The sequence below is a fragment of the Triticum dicoccoides genome, chromosome 2A (assembly GCF_002162155.2).
Source record: "Triticum dicoccoides isolate Atlit2015 ecotype Zavitan chromosome 2A, WEW_v2.0, whole genome shotgun sequence".
Classification (NCBI taxonomy): domain Eukaryota; kingdom Viridiplantae; phylum Streptophyta; class Magnoliopsida; order Poales; family Poaceae; genus Triticum; species Triticum dicoccoides.
Window position 1 is genome coordinate 422,530,466 of NC_041382.1, and position 19,856 is coordinate 422,550,321.

Consider the following 19,856-nt stretch of genomic DNA (forward strand, 5'->3'; position numbering starts at 1 on the left):
CAAGACTTGGCGCCCAAGACAAGGACTCCTCTAAACCCTAGGCCTCTAGTGTGTTATATAAACCGAGGCCAGGCTAGTCAATAGAACATCTCATATTCATTACTACAATCTTGTGGTAGATACATGTACTATGTACTATCCCCATATGAATACAATCAAAAGCAGGACATAGGTTTTTACCTCCATCAAGAGGGCCCGAACCTGGGTAAAATCCCGTGTCCATGTTACCATCGCTCCAAGATGCCTAGCTTAGGACCCTACTATGAGATATGTCGGATATATAACCGACAACATGCTCCAGTGGGCCAAAGTTAGTTGAAAAATCATTTGTGTACTTGAGACAATTTCTAGGTCCCATGCAAGAAATGGGAATGGAATTCAAACATCTGGGCGTCTTGGCTCAGTCGGAAACATCGAGAAACTTGGTATTAAAATTCCCGTAAATCCAAAACTCGCCTGAAAATCATGAAACATGGCATGGTGTCATGACATGGCACCAAAATGATGTGGTAAAAAATTTGTCCGATTTGCAAAGACGCACACATTAACAATCAACAAAGTCATTTTAGAACAAGTGTTGTCACGTTACAAATTGGAAACATAAGTATTATTCAAACCGTGGGTGTTTCTACTTACCATTTACGTGTCACCATGCGTCCCCTTTTTTATTGGCTAGGAGGTGCCGTGCGGGTAGCTACTTGAGTATGGGAGGCATGCGATCAGACCCCTGCGCGTGCTCATCAGAAGGAGAGCCCTTTGACCTCTATCCACCGCCCACCTCTCTCCCAACCTCTCCATTAATGGCGCCCAAGCCCCTGTTTAATGGCATGTCTATGTCTCACTCGACTGAGATTTAAAAGAGAAATAAGAAAATCTAAAAAGGAAGTTTTTCACGGATCTTGATGTAAGATCCGATGGACCTATATAGCATCGACCGTGACTTATAGCAAGACTAATGAATATAAGGACGATGACAGCGGATAATAATTGTCTTACATATTTGGGAAGATAATTAAAAAAAGCCACATGCAGCAACGCCCGAAATACACATGGGCAAAAGAAGAAGGAAGACCCAGACAATGATCTGGCTCGCTGATCTCTACTTTCTTCATGCGTTGCTACAGGCCATGGAGACCAGTTCTCGCGGCGAGCGGCGATGAGTTCTTTCGTATCCTCAAGACGCTTTTTGAGAGCATCCACGGATTCCTCCACCAACCTTTGGCGCTCGATGTGGAGCATGGCATTCTCGTCCATAAGTTTCTCGACGATGACGCCAATCCTCTTCAATAAGGTAGTGGTCTCCTCATGTTGCTTCGTCATTCTGGCAATCTTCGCCCTCAGCAGGTCGCGCTCGGTGCGGAGCTTCGCCTTGTCCTCCCCTAGTCCCCGGATGACCCTGGTAGCATTTTCAAATGAGGCATTCATCTTGTCTTGCAGCTTCATCCAGTCGGAGATCCGACCCATCAGTTCATCGAGCATAGCACGCATGCGCCTGTGAGAGTCCTCGCATGCCCGCGAGACATTTTCCCAGGCGGCTATGGCACGGGAGGACATCTCTACTGCATTCACGGCACGACGGGACATCTCTGCTGCTTCTGCGGCGCGGCCGGACCAGTCTGCTGCATCGACAACACGGCGGGACCTTTGTGCTGCTTCGGTGGCGTGGCGGGACCTCGATACTGCTACAGCCGCGTAGCAGGACATGTCGGTTGCTTTCGCGGTGAGGCGGGACATCTCTCGTGCTTCCGCTTCCATGCTCGCCTCTCCCTGGTAGTAATCTCTCAACCCAGAACTCACGCTGGCCATGACAGACACAAGGGAATGACGATGAATGACTTGTTTGCTTTTGTGGATGAGGAGTTGAGGAGGAATGTGCAGTCATCTTGGAGTAGGTAGTATTTATAACTGAGTACTAATACGCTCCTAAGTGGGAAACCGTTTAGGTTTTGATCGGTGTGAACAGGTTTGCAATTAAATATAGCATGGTAGTAATTTGGAATGTGACGGGACGCAGGCTCAAAATTTATTTGTGGTTCTATAATTTCTAAGTGTGGCACTATTCTCGGATGGCGTAACGTGGGCACGCGTTCTCGGCCGCGTACGTGGCGTTTGCACCATAGGGTGCACCGCAATAGGCGATGTCAGCACACGTCTTGTTCCAACAACCATGCGTGCTCGTTATTACCATCACGCACACTTCTTTTAATTAGAATGTGTGCCTGTCTAGCGCACACACGTTGATCTGTCTAACTATTTCTGTTTGTTGTGGCTAATCGCAAACACTTCATCAGTGTGAAGTGTATGCCGTCAATCGTAGTCACCTTGATCTGGCTGACTGTTTCTGTTGTGTTGCCTAATCACAAGCAGTTCATCCGTCTGAAGTGTATGCCCTTAATCGCACACACCTTCATCTTGTTGTCCATTTCTGTTGTTCCGCCTCATCACAAACAGTTAATCCGACTGAACTATATGTCGTATATCGCACACGCCTTCATTTGGCTGCCCGTTTCTATTCTTCTACCTCATCGCAAACTGTTCATTGAACTAAACCGTATGCCCCGCATCACACACACAACGAAAATCCAAACCGTGTTTGATGTATCCGCCATCGCAAATATTTTGCATCTTTTTTGACGGGTTTTTTAATCATCGTTTGCGATTAATGCATCACACACAGTTTCGTCGAAGGGTCTCTAATTGTAGTGTCGCGTTAGCAGCATCCTGCAGTAGTGCGCCACCCCGCACCGGCTTTATCTGGTGGCTGCTCTGTTTGATTCTGAGAATATTGTTGAGCAACCCCCTCTTGAGAGTGATTTGAGTTTAAAATCCACCGAGAGAAAAACCCAGACCAAAACTTAGATAATGGTTTAGTATCACTCAAATCTAAGTCTAGTGCGCTCCGCCTATTACTATCGAGAGCTACAAACTCTCTAGACAGTTAGATGTTAATCTCTTCAGAGACCAAGAGTAATTGTAGTTCTTGAAGAAGAAGTCTGTAAAGGTTCAAACATCACCTCAAGTATCCACCATGAGTGATCGACATTGGTTGACAGACCAATTGTCAAGGAGAATAGGGTGAAGAGAGTTTATCTTTTGTGTTGAATCACAACCCCTCCAACCAGACGTAGTCCTTTTGCAAAAGGGCGAACTGGTCTACGAAATTCTCGATCGCCATCGAGCATCACTGGCTATCTCTTAACTCATTTTTCATTCGATCAACATTGCATGACTAGATCGACCATGTGATTATCTTCGATGATGTGTTTATTTTTAGTTCGCTTGTTTACATTCGCTCACTGAAATCTATTATCACTCGCTCCGCTGCTGGTTCCGAGAGTTTTGAAGTTTCCGAGGGAAATTTCAAAACTCCCATTCACCCCCCTTCTGATAGGCATACTTTGTTCCTACAAGTTATACAAGTGATAATGATCAAGTTGTTGTTGGGGAACATAGTAATTTCAAAAATTTCCTACGCACATGCAAGATCATGGTGATGCACAGCAATGAGAGGGGAGAGTGTGTCCACGTACCCTCGTAGACCGAAAGCGGAAGCGTTAGCACAACGCGGTTGATGTAGTCATACGTCTTCACGATCTGACCGATCAAGTACCGAATGCACGGCACCTCCGAGTTCTGCACACGTTCAACTCGATGACGTCCCTCGAACTCCGATCCAGCCGAGTGTTGAGGGAGAGTTTTGTCAGCACGACGGCGTGGTGACGATGATGATGTTCTACCGACGCAGGGCTTCGCCTAAGCACCGTTACGATATGATCGAGGTGGATTATGGTGGAGGGAGGCACCGCACACGGCTAAGAGATCAAGAGATCAATTGTTGTGTCTATGGGGTGCCCCCTGGCCATGTATATAAAGGAGTGGAGGAGGGGAGGGGTCGGCCCTCTCTATGGCACGCCCTAGGGGAGTCCTACTCCCACCGGGAGTAGGATTCCCCCTTTCCTAGTAGAACTATGAGCCCTTCCAAGTAGTAGGAGTAGGAGAGAAGGAAAGGGAAAAGAGAAGAGAAGGAAGGAGGGGGCGCAGCCCTTCCCCCTAGTCCAATTCGGACTAGGCCTTGGGGGGCGTGCGGCATGCCTCTCTCTCTTTCCCCTAAAGCCCAATAAGGCCCATACACTCCCCGACGAATTCTCGTAACTCCCTAGTACTCCGATAAATACCTGAATCACTCGGAACCTTTCCGATGTCTGAATATAGTCGTCCAATATATCGATCTTTACGTCTCGACCATTTCGAGACTCCCCGTCATGTCCCCGATCTCATCCGGGACTCCGAACTACCTTCGGTACATCAAAACACATAAACTCATAATATAACCGTCATCGAACTTTAAGCGTGCGGACCCTACGGGTTCGAGAACTATGTAGACATGACTGAGACACGTCTCCGGTCAATAACCAATAGCGGAACCTGGATGCTCATATTGGCTCCTACATATTCTACGAATATCTTTACCGGTCAAACCACATAACAACATACGTTGTTCCCTTTGTCATCGGTATGTTACTTGCCCGAGATTCGGTCGTCGGTATCTCAATACCTAGTTCAATCTCATTACTGGCAAGTCTCTTTACTCGTTCTGTAATACATCATCCCGCAACTAACTCATTAGTTGCAATGCTTGCAAGGCTTATAGTGATGTGCATTACCGAGTGGGCCCAGAGATACCTCTCCGACAATCAGAGTGACAAATCCTAATCTTGAAATACGCAGTACCTTCGGAGACACCTGTAGAGCACCTTTATAATCACCCAGTTATGTTGCGACGTTTGGTAGCACACAAACTGTTTCTCCGGTAAACGGGAGTTGCATAATCTCATAGTCATAGGAACATGTATAAGTCATGAAGAAAGCAATAGCAACAAACTAAACGATCAAGTGCTAAGCTAATGGAATGGGTCAAGTCAATCACATCATTCTCCTAATGATGTGATCCCGTTAATCAAATGACAACTCATGTCTATGGTTAGGAAACATAACCATCTTTGATCAACGAGCTAGTCAAGTAGAGGCATACTAGTGACACTCTGTTTGTCTATGTATTCACACATGTATTATGTTTTCGGTTAATACAATTCTAGCATGAATAATAAATATTTATCATGATATAAGGAAATAAATAATAACTTTATTATTGCCTCTAGGGCATATTTCCTTCAGTTGTAACATCGAGTTCGTGAATAAATTGATCAACATGTAGAGCAACAAGAAGCAAAACTTATGAGTAGTGGAAGGCAAGCAAAGTTTTTATTTAGTTTGGGTTTTGATAAGATTTGATTTGGGTATGGGTAGGAAGGCAAATAAAGTTTTTGATTGTGTTAAGATTTTATTAAGAATTGATTTTATTTGAATTTATTGAGTTAATGCATGATGTGGTTTAGGAAAATACTGATTTTGTCTTGATTATTTCAGTTTACTCTACTTATGTTGGTTTTTATTTTTAGGATGTTAAGTTTACATGTTACTTCTGAATGAATTGCGCAACAAATATATTTTTTGAGTGCTCTAGGCATAGAAAAAGATAATAAAGATGAAATTTTGATGAACAGGGTTGGATGTGGCTCCCATATGTGTGTCCACAGACGCGCTCGTGGATTGATAATGAGTCTCATTTATGGCACGACGTTGAAGATGCCTAAGGAGAGCTTCTAAGGGCTCCTTTGATTCGAAGAAACTACATATGATTCTCTGAGGATCTAGAGATCCTTAGGATTTTTTCCTACAATGGTCGTTTGATTCATAGGATTGGAATTCTTAATTTTTTTTCCATATGATTCATTTGTACAATATTTTGGAGGAAAATTTTCATCCACTCAAAATTCCTTTGTTTTTCCTTTTGCTGCTTTTTTGCGAATAATATGGCAATTTTATTCCAAAGTCACAGGGTTACAGTCGAGAGGCAATAAGTCCTCACAACATGGAGGACATCTGCTCATCCATACCGCAATACAAGACTCGGCATGGCTATAATTTGCCATACAATTTGCTACCCTATTTTGTGTCCTACTAATTTTTTGTTGAACAAACTCCCTCTCATCCATAAAAGATTTAATTTTTGCTATTAGATGACCATAGGCTGATCAAGACATACTATCACCAGAGAGGATCGAAAGTGCATTATAGGAATCAGATTGCACCCTAACTGGTAGATTCGTATGTTGTAAAGCAAGGGCCATCCCCTGCATTATTGCATGTATCTCCACCTCGAGCGCTTCATTGCAATTGAATATAACACAATAAGCACCAAAGATAAAAGAGCCATCATCACGACATAAGATCATACTAGCACTTGACTCGCCATCATGAGTTGAGAAAGATCCATCAACACACAACGCAACCCAATTTGTTGTAGGTGGTGCCAAGGAACAGGAGCTGCGGCCCGCTGAATACTAATAGGAATAACCTCCTCCCATGCTGTAACACCCCGAGAATCATGCTATAGTAATCTCCCCCCTAATGGTGGCCATGTCATCATAATTACTTTGCAAATTGCCACTTGTCAAAAATCAGATTCGAAATTCACTTTGAAATACAAGTCAAATATTTTCCTTTTCAAAAGTGCAAACAAAATAGTTCATAATTTTGCAAATAATCCCTAGGTATTTATTGTGTAGAAGCCAACCTCTTTTGGATTCCCAAAATGCCCCTGGGAATTATTTTAGTGCACCGATAGCAAATTACATGACCATTTTCATTTCCAAAAAATGTTTAAAGTTTTCCAAATGTCCCTAAACTTTGCGAGCCTCTCTAGAATATTGTATTTGTTTTATTTGCCAAATCTCATGAGCAAAAAAATCAGGCCCGTTGACAAGGGAGGCCAAATTGGCCGACCGCACAAGGGCCCCAAATTTTAGGGGCCCCAGTCCAGAAAATATTATGTGTATATATGAGAAAAGGGCCCAGTAAAACAACACCCATGCAGCCCATTCTAGCAACCAAATACATGCACGCACGCAGCCTCGCAGCCTGCCTGTTGGTTTGCCGTAACTCCCGATCGCATCGCACGCACATGTTCCAGTTTTATCCCTGGTTTAGCGATCCCTAGATCGAGGAGAGGTCTCTAGCAGTACAAGGGGCGGCTGGGCAACAGCAGCGGGCAGGCGAGGGCGGCAGGAGTAGGATACGTCAGTGGCGGAGGCACCGCCCGGCGACCCTAGGCACTTGCCCGGGCTCGCTGGTGCTCGACAGCAGCGATCGAGCGAATTAATAAAGGGCTGATCACGTACGGCAGCTTGTTTTACCCGGGCAAAAGAAATTTTGGGCCTTCGTTTTTCACATGTTCATGCAGCTCACGGCCCAAGACCAGTCTGCAGCCCAGCTTCTCTGGCCGAAACAACTTCTGTTTCACGAGGTGCATCGATCGCTCGAACTCCCTGACTACTTGTCTATCCGTTTCTCACGGGCGGCTAGCGCAGCCGCACACGGGCTGGGTCACAGACCTAACCCTGCACGGCTAGACGCAGGGCCGGCGGCGAGCGGACGGCATCACGCCAGGCGCCCAGCCGCCCAGGCAGTCTATTCTCCTTCCTCTCATTCGGCTTCGGCTTCGGCTTCCTTCGTTTTTCATTAGGCAGTCTACTTATATGTCTTTCTTTTGGCAACAATGAACATGTGAGAGATGCTTTTGACCCTGTTGGAAGAAATTACACAATGACATCTTGTATGGATAGCTTTCATTTTGTTTGCAACATGGCAAGTTTGCCTCAATTCAAGACTGGTTATATATCTTTTGGTATTAAGTCTGAACTTAATTAGGTGTATGAAATGGATATTGATATATATATATAAGTTCACATTAAAATTAAATTTTGTGTGATTATTATTTTTATGTTTTCAATTTATTATAAATGTGGATTTCTGGTTCAGAAGCTTGGTGCTATATTATATGTTGTGTATTTGAATACCCTTTTTTTTATTTTTAGATTATACACTTTGACTAAACTTGCCCAGGCTCCACAAAAGTTCTGGCTCCGCCACTGGATACGTGCGTACGCGGCCGCCGGCCGGCTACGCTCCACCGCGCCGTATTAGGTATTACAGCCACTACGGCGCCTGCCGTTGTAAATCCTTTTAGAAGAAGCCCTATTTTATTTTGCTAGTGTAGACTCATTTTTGTTAAACAATTTTTCACAATGTTACATCAAGGTGAAGTATGTTTTATGCAAGGTGAAATATTACACAGAATTCAAAATGATTCATATTATTTTTGTCTGTTTTATAAAACAGAAAGAATCATGCATAGAATGATTCTGGTGCTGAAAAGCATAGGAAGAAAACAAAACTATAAGCAGATGATCGATCCAAAAAGGGTACTTTTGATAAATGTCCTCAAAGAATCTGATCGCAAAAAGGAGAAGATTAATTATGAAGATATGATCGAAGATTATACTTCTTTTAGTACAAATTAGGTCAGTCTATTGCTTCAGTACCATCTTTACTATTTTACAATTAGCATTTGGTATATTTTCTAAATATTGTATCAAATAACACATATTTAAAGTTACATAATTAAATGAGAGTATGCTTTACTTACATTAGTTCTTTAGGTATATGATTTATAAAAATTCAGGGCCCTACTTTTATTCTCGTCCCGGGCCTCCAAATTTCTGGAGACGGCCCTGAAAAAAATGATTTGCTATCCAGTTTAAAATGCAAACCCAAGAAGGGGATAAAAAAAGGGGGACTCACTGCGCTACTGGGCCTAGTGGCCTCAGTGTAAGGCCCAACCCACCTAAACTCCACGTCGTCTTCCCTTGTTCATCAGGAGCGGCGTGGACGACCCGAGCTCATTCATGGCTATGGATGAACACACGTCGTCCATCCACCATGCCTCCGAGGTGGATAAGTGTCAGGACCCCGACTCAATGCCACATCGATCTAGCATGTAACACCTCATATCACTTTGCGGCCTCACGCACGGTATTCCCATGGTGTCGCCTTACCTTTGCCCGGGACCGTTTGCGCCTTTTGGCACACGTATATGACAGTGTCGCTAGCATCCATATGATAAGGAGCCCGGGCTGACATGGCTAGTCGTAAACCCAAAGTGGCACAGACTTACAGGGACAGGCATCCATGACCCAGCATCGAACGTGTCGGTCATCAGTGAGTGAATCCAGGCTGTAGCACTGGGCTAGCAGGACTCCGGTGAACCGGGCTGTAGCGGGCTAACAGGACTCCGGTATTCATCGCGTGACATTTCCCCGAAGGGACAGACACAGGAACGAAGAAGGACACATGCCGGCCAGCCTAAGTGTTCCGGAGCAGTAGCAAGCTACCATGGCTCGGTGGAAACACTAGGAGACATTTCCCCGTAAGAGAGGCTACTAAAGATAAACAACTAGATGGTCAGATCCCACACATACCAAGCATTTCAATAACATACACACAATATGCTCGATATGTGCAAATACAACATGGCACCACAACATGACTCTACGACTCAAGTAATTTATTCAATAGGCTCCGAGGAGCGAGATATTACAAACATGTGTCTCATGACCCAACAATCAGAGCATACAAATCAAAGCACAAGCGGAAGCTATCATGTCTGGTACAGACATCTATAACTGAAAAAGGCTGAGAAGCCTGACTATCTACCAGATCCTGCCGGGGCACAAGATCGTAGCTGAGGTAACAAGCTAAACGTCGAAGTCCACGCGAAACTACTAGTGAGACCGAAGTCTCTCTGCAAAAACATAAAATAGGCAAACGTGAGTACAAATGTACCCAGCAAGACTTACATCAGAACTAACTACATATGCATCATTATCAACAAAGGGATGGTGGAGTTTGACTGCAGCAAGCCAGCTTTGACTCGGTGGCTATCCTGAACTACGACTGCAAGTAACTCTTTTGAGGTGGCGCACACGAGTCCACATATTCACCATATCAATACACCACTATGGATCCACTCCCGTCTCCCTACGAGAACGCCATCCATAGCACTCACGCTTATCTTGCGCATTTTAAAGTATCCACTTTCACTTGTCTATGAACTGATATAAACAATCCAGAAGTCCTTTACCGCGGACACGGCTATTCGAATAGATGATATTAACCCTGCAGGGGTGTACTTCTTCATACATGTTTCCACCACTTAGCGTCTGCACACGACATGTGCTCGGCAGACTTCAAGCGAAAGCCGACGTGGGTGTATACCACGACCTACCTAAACACTCGAGTCTCTAGTCCAGGTTTATCGCCTATTCGGGTTCCATCCATGAGGAGATCCGGCCGGAGTTTCGCTCACAGCCCCAAACGATGTGAACAGGGTTCCCGAGATACCAAACGGGCATCCGGTACACCGTGCCACGTACCTACCGCATCACAGCCCACCCCTACGGTCAGCGCTGTCCACGGCCTCCAGTAAGCTACAAACACCAGAAACTACTTGCAACTCCTGGACAGAGGACTAGGGTGAATAAGAAGTCGAGCGGGGTCATATTTCAGGGCCCAATGTATGGTAGTAGCTGAATCATGGATCACAAACACAGAACTCAGTTCCTAAGGACGGCTTCAATGAGACAACCCACCATGTACTCCTACATGGCCTCTCACTGACACCTTTTACCAAATCGTGTTCACACACTTAGCTCACACACAGTAGGACATGTTCACACACCTCTGATTCATCCCGGATGAATCAGACCTGACGCAACTCTAAGCAGTAGCAGGCATGACAATAAGCATGACTGAGTAGGCACAATAGGGCTCAAACAACTCCTACTCATACTAGTGGGTTTCATCTATTTACTGTGGCAATGACAGGTCATGCAAAGGATAAAGGGGTTCAGCTACCGCAACAAGTAACAGATGAATCGTTGTTGTCCTAATGCAGTAAAAGAGAGCAGGAGCGAGAGAGTAGGATTGTATCGGAATGAACAAGGGGGTTTTGCTTGCCTGGCACTTCTGAAGATAACATTGAGTCTTCATCAGTGTCAACGATCACATCATCGGTACAACGTCTATCGAGGGGGAACAACACCGGCAAACACAGAAGAAACACGATCAATGCAATGCACAATATGATGCATGCTATGACATGGCAATATGAATGTGTTCTGAGCTAATGCAACTAGCAACAGATTAAATGAAGTTGGTTTGAATACAAGATTCAATTTCAAACTCCATATGTGATTATTCAAATGCCCTTTATTGGTTTTGTCCAAAACAGAGGACAAACATTGTTCAAACATGCATGAAAATGGTACAGATGGATTCCTTGAATTTTTCTGATAATTTTTCATATATAAATTATTTTATTTGGGGTTACGGTTGAATTTCTATGATTTTTAGAAGTTTATACTATTTTCTGGAATTTCCTGAATAAAAATAAATCCAGAAAATACTTATTGCGTCAGCATTGCGTCACTATGACGTCAGCAGGTCAACAGACGCTGCTGCTGGTCAAACCTGACCAGTGGGGCCCACTGGTCAGTGACTCAGGTCTGGATTGAGTGAATGACAGGTGGGACCGGTCAACGATGACTGGGCCAGAGTCAAAGCTGACACGTGGGGTCCACGGCACTAACACTAATTTAACAGAATAATTATATTAACCTAATTAAGCGCAGGGGCCCACATGGCAGTGGCTCGGGGGGTGTTTAGCGGGGTTATTAGCACTAATTAACCGGCGCCACGTCAGCAGGTGACGCCGGCGACCACAACAGCGGCGGGAACTCGCCGGAGTTGGTCGGGGCGGCGCTACAGGCTGCGGTTGGGCACCCTGAGGGCACCAGGAGGGAGCCCGTGCTCCCGCGCGTCTAGGGGCGCACGCAGCTGGGCATAGGGAGGCCGGGGTCGACGGCGGCGACCAGAACGGCGGCGGCCGGAGCTACGGGTTCGGGCGAGTTAGTGCTACGGTGTGCAAACGAGCGAGGTGAGAGGCTAGCGGAGCGCTACGCGGTGCGGGGAGCGAGTTAGGCACGCCAGGGTGACCAAATGGTCACCGGAGCTACGCCGGCGACGAGCTCAGGCGGCGGCGTGCTACGGCCAGCTATGAAATGGCGGCTACGGCGAGCGGCAAGCCACGGGGTTAGGGGCAAAACGTGCAGGAGCTCACGGTGGTTCGGATGAGGTAGATGGCGAGCTCGGGGAAGCGGAGACGGCGGCGAATCGACGGTGAAAATCCTCGGCGGCCGGCGATGGAAACGGCGATGGTGGCGGCGTTGCAGCGTGTCCGGGACCTCGTGGCTCGGTGGGGAGGAAGAGGGGGTCGAGGCGGAGCCTCTGGGTGCAACGGCAAGGCGGGGCAGTGGCTGTGGCCATGGCAGCAGCGAGCGGCGGCGGCGAGCTCCGTTCGGTCGCGGGAGAGAGAGGGGCCAGAGGGGAATAGGGACTGAGGGAGAGACACGGGAGAGTGGCGAGAGGTGCAAGGGGTCGAGGGGAGTGCGTGGCACCCTCGGGTGCCTCCAGCGGCGAGCAGGTAAGCAGGAGGTGGCCGAGGCCTCTCGGGCGCGTGCCACGCCTCGTCCTTCTGGCGAGGAGGAAGACGACAGGGGGAGTGGAGATGGGCTGGGCCGTGCTGGGCCAGGTAAGTTAGGTAGGTGGCCTGGTGGCCTTCTCTCCCTTTCTTTTATTTCCTCTTTTCTATTTCTATTTTCTGTAGTTTGTTTTGATTTAGTTTTAGACACTAAATCATTTTTTATAAATCCTGAGAATAATTGTGGACATTAACTGAATTATTACAGAGGCCCTCAACTATTTTCAGAATTGTTGGAGCATTTAAAAATATTAACAGTATTTAAATGCCCCAATTCAAATACAATATGGTTTAATCAAAAATCCAAAAATGTTTTGGAAAAATATCCATCATCTCTGGATATGGTTTTCACCCTTTTCCAGTAATCATGAACATTTTTGCAAACCAATTTGGGTTCTTTGAAAATATTTTGAAGTTGAACCTATTTGCAATGCTTTGGTGCTAGGGCTTGGTCATCCCCATTTCAAATTTCATAAAATTTAAACATGTTGCATGGATGCTAAAGCAAAAACAAACAAGGGCTGATCTGGGGCTGTGACAATAAGGTCATCCTAGGTGTTTCGCCCTCCCATACAGCGAAACCCTAGCTCCATTCTGTCCCCTCGCACTGCTTCTTCTCCTCCCGCAAGCAACCAAGCCGCCGTCGCCTTAGCGTTCGTCGCCCATGCTTTCTCCATCATACCCACACCCTAGAACCTTGTAGGCCTGCATCGCCGTCGTCCTCTACGCTGTCTACGACCACAAGTTGGAGCTGGGCGCCCCTGTAGCGCGTGGATCGAACCGTCTTTGGCCTCGGTGCCGGGGAGCTCGTCGTCGTCGATCCACTCCGCCCCGGCCCTGTCCGGCTTCCCCGAGATGCACGTCACCCCGCTGTGAGGCTCCCTTTGCTCCCCACTCTCTCCTCTGTCGAACCCCTCCTTATCCTGTTCGTCGCCATTCACCTTGGCCGTGCCCAGGCCTCGCGCTCGTCGCGTCCCCGCCGGTTGCTGCGCGCTGTGCGCATGCTCGCGCGCCCCGCGTCACGGTCCCCACGCCTCGCCTCCCTCCCGCAAGCGTACTGTTGCTTCTGCATCACGCCCGGCTCTGCCATCCCATGGCATCCGATTGCCCTGCCGGGCCCCTGGACCGCGGTCCTCCTCCTGCCCACACGCCTGACCGCCCCGGCTCACGCGCCACGCTGACGTGGTGGGGCGGGCCCCCCACAGTGGCGCTGACAGCGGACCCCATGGTCCTAGTTGAGCGGCTGACTGGGCAGTTCACCCAGGCCAACAGGTGTCGACCGGTCAGCCTCTGGTGCACCTGTGTGTGTACTGCACCGGATCCACCTAGTATTTAGTTGTTTTTCTAAAAAATATTAAAAATAAAATGAAATAAATCCAGAAAATTAGAATATCTTTTAAAATTTGAAAAATCATAGTAAATAAACCATAACTCGGATGAAAATACTTTGTACATGAAAGTTTCACAGAAAAACGTGATGAATCCGAATACACGGTCCATTCATCTGTCACATGTAAACCCGGGCAAACGTCGGGCCGGGCCGGGTTTCGGGCCGGGCTTATAAAAGCCCGACCTTCATTTCCCAAGCCCGAGCCCGGTCCGAAGCCCGAAATACTCCCTGTTTTCAAGCCCGAGCCCGACCCGAAGTCAAGCCCGAAGCCCGAAAGCCCGGCCCGAACGCTGTTTTTTAGTGTACGCACGTGCAAGCCCGGCCCGAAGCCCGAAAGCCCGGCCCAAAATACATAAAAAATCAAGCCCGAGCCCGGCCCGAACTATCTTCCGGGCTGCAAAACTAGGCCCGAGCCCAGCCCGAATGTCAAGCCCGGCCCGGCCCGGCCCGGGGTTTTCGGGCCGGGCTCGGGCCGGGTCGTCGGGCCGGGCTGCCCATGCCCGGGTTTAGTCACATGCCCCTAGCATGCTGAACATGGATCCGTCCCCTCTCTTCCATCTGTGTGGATTAAGCCAAGCATCGGGAAAACCCGTCCGGATGTTTTCCCGTTACGTCTGTAATGTGTAGCCCTGCATTAGGTCACCCCTAGCACCGCGTATTGCCATGTTATGCTTTGTGTTGCTTTGATTGCTCTGTTATTTATTGGGTTTCCCCTCCGATACTTCTTTCTGGTAGACCCCGGGACCGTGGTTGAACCAGTGATCGACTACTTCGCCGTCGAGGATCCGTATCTGTCTGCAGAGCTTCTAGGCAAGCCCCCCCCCATTGATCATTCCGATATCGCCCATTCTATTCTCTTATGCTTGCATTAGATTTTGCTACTATTATTGTTTGCTCCTATTCTGATGCATAGCCTGCTTTTGCTACCTGCTTTCATACCTTACCTGCCAACTCTAGACTGCTTAGTATAGGCTGGTTAGAGATCCATCAGTGACCCCCACCTTGTCCCAGTTGCACCTGCTTTATGTTCGATGACTCGATCAACGTGATCGACGTCCAGGCCCCGACACCACGCATCACCCCCCTTAGTTGTAGGACTCTATAGAGTTACCATCGAGTGCCGAGGGTGATACCTCATCAGCACTTCTGATGTTAACCCTGTAGTGTAGCTATTCGGTCATGGTCATCGAGGGTGATTCCTCCTTGACCACTCCCATAATGACTATGTCGTGCAACTCCTCAAGTGTGGACCAACGAGGGTGATTCCTCCAAGTCCACCTTGATGGTTACATCGAGTGGGAATCCATCAAGGGTGATTCCTCAGGTTTCCCCATTGGTGTTAGACACACGGTTACTATGGTTACTATGACTTTACACTGAACCATATTACCAAAGACGGGTCGGCCCCGAGGGGTACCCGCGCGAGCTTAATTGCGAGCGATGTGGAGTCGGGTTGACCTGGAAGGTGCCCGCGAGATACTTACGAGGCGTGGCCGAGCATTCTTAGCCCTTGTCGCGAGTCCTCGAGATGGGGCGACGGGGTCACATCAATCGTGGGTCTTTGCTCGTTACCGCGCGGTCCTAATCCACTATGATTTGGATATATGATCCGAGGGGCCTTTGGCCAGATAGCACTAACCATCACGTGGGCATAGTATGGGCATTCTGCGTCATATGCATCAGCCGAAGCTTAATAGACGTCATGCGACTGAGCGGCGTGCGTCGGGTTGGACTGGAACACCTCGCCTTGTATAAGGGAGGCTAGGTCTGCTCATCGGCCACCCACGCAACATGCAGGAGTTCCCGGGGTGATGGCCCAAGACCCCTGGTAGGGGCATAGGTTTAGTCCGGTGTGCTGACCTCTCTATTAAGCCTAGGACGGGTTGCGGCGTATCATTTGGCCGACGCCGGGCATGATCCAGGGAAGTGTGTCCGGGCGGAGTTAATCGGTTGTGGTGGGTAAGTTGGTGCACCCCTACAGGGAAGAAAACATCTATCGATAGCCTGTCCTATGGTAATGGACACTCGGAGTTGTATCCCGATCGATACAACTAGAACTGGATACTTGAGGTGATAACTGGATAGTATGGCTCTGGGATTGCTTTCTTGCAGGGAGTCGAGAAAGGATCTCTGGGCGAGGATGACGACACTACTACTACTTTACATTATGCTAATCTGCACTCTTCTAATGCTGCAAGACCTCTGAAGATGCTGAAGATGCTAGTCGTCGATAGGACTAGGCCTTTTCTCTATTCTGGCATTTCTGCAGCCCAATCCACATATACAACCCTTCCTTTGATAATGTTGCATATGTAGTGTAGCTCCTTGCTTGCTGAGTACTTTGGATGAATACTCACAGTTGCTTTGCTTTCTTTCCCCCTTTTCCTTTCTTTCCGGATGTCGCAACCAGATGACGGATTGTAGGAGCTAGACGACAGCAGTGATGACTACTACTACCCCGAGGGTTCCTACTACTATGTGACGGCCGCTGATGACCTGGAATAGTTAGGAGGCTCCCAGGAAGGAGGCCTTGCCTTTTCGATCGTTGTTGCTTTGTGCTAGCCTTCTTAAGGCAGACTTGTCTGACTTATGTCTGTACTCAGATATTGTTGCTTCCGCTGACACTTGTGTATTCGAGCTTATGTATTCGAGCCCTCGAGGCCCCTGGCTTGTAATATAAAGCTTGTATTATCTTAATTTGTGTCTAGAGTTGTGTTGTGATATCTTCTCGTGAGTCCCTGATCTTGATCATACACATTTGTGTATGATTAGTGTATGATTGAATCGGGGGCGTTACAAGTTGGTATCAGAGCCGACTGCCTGTAGGAATCCCCCTTTCAAACTCCTTGGCCGAAGTCAAGTCTAGTCACTACAAAACTTTTACTAACATGGTTGTGTGTCTTACGGGCCCATGTCGCCATTGGGTGGTATTAGGATCTTTTAGTCCTCGTCTATACTCTAATATTATGATCTCTCTTCTATTTGGGTTAAAATATTTTACTAACTCTAACTCTAGGTTCTCGTAACTACTTCTCCCGAAGAGCCACTCGATACAGATGATCACCTGATTCACCAGAAGATTCTGAAAATACTCTTCGATGTTTTCCGAGCCCCTTGTGCCCACCGCCTTTGCAATTCCCTACCATCGATAAATCCCTATGGATAGCTACATACACTTGCCGTCCATACCTTCATTTCCAATTGCTCTTGTTATTACAAGATACCCTGTAATACTTTCGGATATTCCGAGAATCCATTGTGCCTGCTGCGTTGCAGCTCCTTTTCCGCATGAATACATGCACGAATAATTCCTCACAATTATCGGGGATTCATTCATCCTCAGTTGTTCATGTGTTTCACAAAAGTCTTCAAAATACCATTCGATCTTCCGAAAATCCTCAGCGGCCTATTGCTCTTGAAATTTTTGCTTGCTTGCATTATGGTTAATCCCATAAGTCAAGTAATCTTATTAGCATCCTATGTCACTATCATTTTGAGTCCATTGATTCAATATGTTGCAGATGCTTGCAATCCTAAGTCGAATCCTAGAATTCATCCTTCTGGCTCAGGCGTCATTTTGAACAGGAGCTGGTTCTCGACCAATCAAGTTGTCGTCGATTGTACCCCTAAGTCTATTCAAATTATCCATCCTTAGTCAGAGCGTTTGCTTCTGATCCCTTGATTTGGAAATCATAAATCCTTTGCAATTGAGCTTTGAATTAGTCATTATATAACATAATCTCCTTGCATTATTTCTTCTTTTGGTTGAGTACAGATGCTCACAACAGATCTCTTGTGGACCACCAGATCCTTTGTTGGATTTTATCCGACAACGTCCTTCATATTCAATAACCTTGTGAACCTTTCCTTGGATACATAATGTCTTCGGTAAATTGTATCCTCTGCTTTGACAACCATGCTCTACTTCCGAGCTCGAGTTATTTACCCCTGAAGTTTGTGGTGTATGTTCCTAAGATGCCCCGATGGGTTGAACATATGCCTTCCCTAATCCATGTGAACCCGAGAGTTTTCACGAGTCATACTATTCTGGTGTTTTGCTAGATATAATTTCAACACTACAACTTCATCAAAGCGAGAAGTGAATGTGAGGTTATGCATTGAAGAAGTGGGAGTCGGCCTTGAACTTTGCGTTCATGCCCATAGACACGACACAATGTAGATCTTATCATGGAAGCTTCTCTTAAAAATTAATCGTCCCCTTGGTATAAGTTCATATTATATCTGGGATTTGGTTTTTGCAATTGCGGTTCCGACCATATTGTCCTTCTTTGATCCCATTTCTCGCACAAGTTAAAGCACTTGTCTTCCGTAGATCAATGCATCTCCACAACCTCTATTTTGGTCCTCCTTCGAGTTTTACCCTCTAGTATCTTGAGAATAACAAATAACCGTGTTGCTTCCTATGAGTCTTCATATAGTATTGCTTCTCACCGGTTTCAGATTTCCCCAGGTTCTGAGTTATTAGTCACTCGAGAACACCGATAAGTGAATCGATTCCACACCTTGATTCAATAACTCTAAGTAATTTTCGTCGCTTACGAGTTTAATAATCCTTCAAGTCATTCCTATCATGGTAAAAATTTAACTGTGCCACTTGGTCCTTCATGGAGCACAATTTTTGGCAGTGATCTAAGCTTACGTCGATCTTCCTTGTCATATCATTTCGCCTTGAACAACAAGCTTGATTTCGAGTTTGTGTCGTATTTGTGGTTCCAATAACCTTTTGCTTCATCATTCCTTTTACTTGATGCAATCGTTGTTCGATTACATCTTCATGAAATCTCTCGACAAATGTGTCATGATCATAATCAACATTCTGAGCTCTTCTAGGATATTAATCGAATTCATGATGAGAAATACCATCCTTGCCCCTCGATGATTTGTGTTATCATCGACAATATTATTGCCTTCCCTCCAACACAAACGTGTTCATATAAATTTTGGAAATACATCCTTTTTGACATGTCGATGGATTGCTGCTGAGCCCATCGGCCACATTCTCATCTTTTCCTTGCTGAATTTTTATGACTTACTTTATAAGTTGTACCTGATGGACCCTTTATGTATCCAAAGTCTGATCGTTACCTGATGACCATGCCGATGCTATCCCGAAGCATGTCTGTTGTACTCCGATCATCAACAAGAACATTGGAAGCGCAATGCAAAAAAAATGATCAATTCCAAACACCATTGTATGGGTAAACATCATAAATTCCTTGCCCCTTTGTCTAAATGGTTACATACTTGGAGTCCTGTCATGTTTATCATGCTCTTCCTTTCATTGGGAAAGATATACTCCTAATAGTTGTGCATAAGCAAAATTTCCTTTCCATTGGTCTGCTTAATCTGGAAATCACATTTTCCTTTCCGTTGTTTTGTTTAACTTTTCTTGTGATCTATATGATATAGGCAATAATATTTCTCTGCTTATGTAAATACCTCGGTGTACAACTTTGTCAGTAAAACCCTGTTACTTTTGTTGATGACATTCTGGTAACCACTGATGGGCGAGAACTTTGCCTATTGGTCCGCCTCATTCAACGAGCAGGAAAATGGTTCTCTTCGTCCCTCGCCCTTGGTACCAACGTTGTTGCCAACATAACTGACATGCTATCCTCTGACCTGCCTTGCTTCCGTGACCGTGCAAGATGTTTGTGTCCTTTATACTTTTAATACACATGGTGGGCCCATAACTCACAGTTCCATAGGATCGAAACCTGACTCTGCTGTACACCCCTGTTTCCAAAGTTATTCCTCACACTTGGCTTCATATGTTAATCACGAGCCACCTTCCTAGGGATGATCTACTCTAGTATCAAACGCAATATTTATTTTCGTTGCTCTGAACCCCATTCACACTCTAGGTTAGGCATTAAATGATTGCCTACCCTCTTGAAACTTCTTATTGTACCTTCTTACTTTGCTCTCGAGGTTTTTCTTAAGTTT